Raw genomic sequence first — 4819 nt, 5'->3', positions numbered from 1 at the left:
TGTGTTATGTCTTGTGGACTTAGTATGGAAGTTAGACATAGATACGGATAGTAAACATTAGAATAAGGTTACTTCATGACTTTGTAACTTTAATTGATGTTACCAAATTCTGGGTTTTGAGTTATGGTTATGGTACTCCTTGTGGAAATGATACTGGACATATAGAAATGATATTCCTCCTAGATACATTATGTGCCCTATAGATATGTTATTTTCTCATAGACTAGATGATAGGCCTATCGAGATACCATTTCCTCTTAGACTTGATGATTGGCCTATAGATTTGTTATTTCCTTTAGTCATGATTGCTTGACCTATATAGATGATATTTCTTTTTGATATTTAATTGGACTAGAGAAGTGATATTCCTTATAGTCATGATGCAAGAACTATTGATTTAAGATATCCCACACACTATTAGATGTTTGTCTATATTATGCCTCCTATATGTGAGATGCCTCTTGTGTGGGAGATGATTAAATTCGTATTGATATTATGCCTTCTATATGTGAGATTCTTCTTATGTGAGAGATGATTACATGTCTATCTATATTATGCCTCTTATATGTGAGATGCCTGTTACTTAAGTGATAATTACATACTTATTGATATTATGCATCGTATATATGAGATGATTAGAAATATTCTACAACTTATAAATATGATTATTAATGTAAGTCTTGTGAATGTTTATGTGCATAAGGCCATGATTACTATGTTGTGATTATTTTGGATAAATTAATGGGCCATGTTATGATATTAATTTAATAGCCGAGAAATGTTTATCATTATAAACAATGTGATTATAGTTTATGAATATGTATGTATTTTATGAATATGTATATATTTGTATACACATCTCTCTGGTACATGACAGAGGGAGATGCAGTATGATGCATACTATTTAGCTAATTTAATACTGGTGATGGAATACATAGATTTGATACATTCATGATTATTATATGGGTAATTGATGAGATTCTAGTTGAAATATGATCTTATTAATATTCTTTCTAATTAATGGCTAGGCTAAGTGGTAGCTAGATGTATTTTAGGTGCTATAGTACTTGATAGATAGAAAACTAATATGCTAGTTAATGAACCTTGCTTTGTTGTGATATGGTACCTAGCAATGATTAGTTAATAAATGATGTTAGTAAATAATAAATGGTAGATAAATGGTTATTTTGGTACAGTGATAAACCTATACTAGATGTGAGATGTTGGCTATTTAATAAATAGTGGTAAGTTGCTATCCCATGAGAAAGGATAAATTTTTGGCTAAAATCTTGAGGTTATGTGATGACTAGTGAACTAGTGATTCTATTATAATAATTATTGGTTAACTAATAACAAGTAGATGTGAAGTATTGACTAGATAGATATTCTATGGTAACATGTTTGTGATTATGAGTATTTTAGCATATCTTATTCAGCTATGGTAATTGTGAAGATATTGATATCCTTCAAGGCTGAAGGATACTATTGTGAAGATATTTATGCCCAGCAAGGCTAGAAGATACTATTTTGATGATATTGATATTCAGCAAGGTTGGGGAATTCTATTGTGATGATATTGATACCCGGTAAGGTAAAATAATACTATTATGATGATGTTGACACCCAACAAGGATGGAGGATATATATATGATATATTGAGATCCGGTAAGGCCGTACGTTGCCAATTATGATGTTCTTGATGAGGATAGTTATGAAGAGTTTGATATTGATTGTATACTTTACATTTATTTTTGCATGCACATCGCCAATCACCAGTATGCTCCTATGTCTACCAGGCTCTATGGGATGGTTGCATAGATATTTGTAAAACATATGCCTTGTGTTGTTGTATGTTGATTTAACCTTCTAAGCCTGGGGCAGTGGGGGTATGCATAGGCTCGGCTAGGTATATGGTTTTCCAAAGTATCTACTTATTCACGTAGTTATTGATATTATTATTATCATTGTTACGATCATTATTATGGATGGCTTATGACAGATTAGTCTTTGATTCAGTATTGGGATTTTAGGTATGTCTTCGCCCTCTCTTATCTGAAGATTACATTATTATGCACGATTATTTCATACCTAGCCTTGTGGATTAGAAACCCCGAGTATGATAGTATTTAAATCCCAATTCTTTTATAATGTCCTAAAATAAAAATATTGTGATATAGGTTATGCTTTGAGATTGCCATGTGTTTATATGTATATATACCTATATATATCTAGCTATATGAAACTATGAAACTACTGTATATCCCTTCCTTCATTGTTCATGTTGTATAATAATTTATTCTCCTTATATATTACTATATATATTTTCTTTCTTTTTTTATTCATATATTGATCTGGGATATACGATATAACATTGACGTATGTGAATGTTGCTTGAAAAAGATAATTCACCCTGTTACTTCCTTAGTTTTATTATGTTAGACTCTTGGACATAAACATGATAGTTGTTTCATGCTATATCGTTGACTTGTCATATGATTTCTAGAAACTTAGGTGTAGTTTCCATCCTGTTTCTATGTTGTATAATCTTCTTTATCTTTAGAGGTCAGTTGGCAGTAACCTACTAAGTACAATTCATTTGGTACTCATACTACACTTCTGCAGCCTGAAGATCATAGTATAAGTTATCACCATTGATGTGTATAACATGTGGAGCATCCCTAGTTTACAAAATTAGAGTGAGCTCCTAATGTTCAGTGAGTTACTTAACTCTCTCTTATTTATTGGACTAGTCTCTAAGTTGTATTGGAGATAAGTTGTATTATTGTATATCTCTTGATATTTCACTTTTGTAGTCTTTTTATATTAGAAGCTCTTGTAGTGATCCCAATAGGTTTTGGGATTCTTCTATGTATTATCTTTATTTCATTTATTCTACATTCTTTTCCATATATTATTGAGTAGTCCGTTACTAGCCATTCTGGACTATAGGTTGGTTTTCTACTACTGGGTTATGGTAGGTTCCATAATAACTTGAGAAGTTGGGTCATGAAAAATTGGTATCAGAGCCTAGGTTTTATTAGTGTATTAGTACATGAGCTAAGTGTTAGTAGATCTTGTGTATCGATGTAGAGATATCTATAACCTATCTTTTAGAGGCTATAATGAAATTTTAGGAAATTTACTTCATGACTCCATATCATGTGTCCATATTTCTGTGAACCTCGAACATATTCTTTGACTCTATTTTATCCCCGAAAGATGATGCGATATTGTTGATAGATGCGGATGAGACTCCAATATACATTTCAAGAATTTTAGCATAGAATCCGACTAGAGAGTCAAAGATGGATATGTAAGATCTTCAGATGTAGCTTAAAAAGATTTGGTTAGATCCTCATTAGACTTGCAAAGTATGGTATGGTTCTTTGGGATATGGTGACCATCCTAGATTCTAAGGGGTAGTATCTCAAATTATTTTAGGATCTTGGTTTAGCTTTTTTATGATGAGACATTGGTCCAAAGAATGCCCTTGGTATAAAACAAGTAATCAGCTAGAGATAGCATGTATTCCCTGCCATCCTAAAGCTCCTAAGACACATTGTGATTTTGGATATTAGGATATAATTTTGTGTATTTCTCTCAGTCAGTGGGCTAGTAATTTGGGCTTAGTTTGTGTTCTCTCTTTATTAATACTTTCAGAATTGCTACGATTGCAGAGAGATTTACTACAAGTCTTGTGAGTGCCCTTTACATGAGATTCCAGTCATTAATCTTCTTTAGACCATCTGGTGATATTGTTACATCTTGAGTCAGAGATGGTGCTCTTAGCGCCTCAATTGATGATTCACTCAGTTGGTCTTATTTAGACCCGTTCAAATTTATTTTCCCTATACTCGTCAGACAGGTGACTATGAAAGTTAACAAGATTGGTATGCTTTTATTTCCTACATTTATCTTTTATTATGTGTATTGGGATTTCATACACATTGATGGTAATATGTCTTGATGAATTGATATGGATCATTATATGCCTCATTATTGCATTCATGATGATGTTACTACTCCATGGTTTATTTCATTTAGTAGTGGATGAATGTAGTAAATCTGTATTGATATTTTCCTTATGGGTGTACTTTTTGGTTTATAGTCCCATTTATCTTGGCACATTAGCACTATTGTAGTCCTTGAGTGGTACATGATATTGATGTTCATTTTGGATACCTCTTGTCAATATATTGATATTCATCTTGCTACTGCTACCACTATGTAAGGTTATTGATATTACTTGATTTTATTACTAGATGTTCTTACATTATGAATTTGATTCTCACTGAGGAGTTGTATAGACTGGTGTTATCTATATAGACTTTCATTTTCTTGTGATACTATTTGGGGGCTTGAGTGGATATAGCCTAATTTGATGATTTTTTCCCCTAGCACGGTGAGGGTGACTGTGTTCCCTCTTGGTTAGTTGTATTTGATTCATTTTGGGGATGTGTTATGGTATCAAAGGCAACTGATGTTGCCTAATTTTTGTGGATTTTGAGTAGGTAATTTTATTATATTGCCTAATTTTTTTGGATTCTAAGTAGGTAATTTGTTTATGTTGCCTATTTTTGAGTTTGAGTCCCTTAGACTATCCTCCTGACTTGTGAAGGATTTGTTTTAGCTATCCCTTTTTGTATGACCTATTTATGAGATTGACCAGTTTGAGGTTCAATCTTTGTTTGTGGAAATTTCATCCATTGATAATAATTTTGATGTTGATATCGAGATATCATAGATTCATCTCATAGGTATGTTGGGCCCGTAGCTTTGGTATTGTTTTTTTTTGTTAGTGTGGAGATTAGATACTTTT

Source organism: Capsicum annuum, chromosome 4 (assembly GCF_002878395.1).
Source record: "Capsicum annuum cultivar UCD-10X-F1 chromosome 4, UCD10Xv1.1, whole genome shotgun sequence".
NCBI lineage: Eukaryota > Viridiplantae > Streptophyta > Magnoliopsida > Solanales > Solanaceae > Capsicum > Capsicum annuum.
This window is presented reverse-complemented; position numbering follows the sequence as displayed.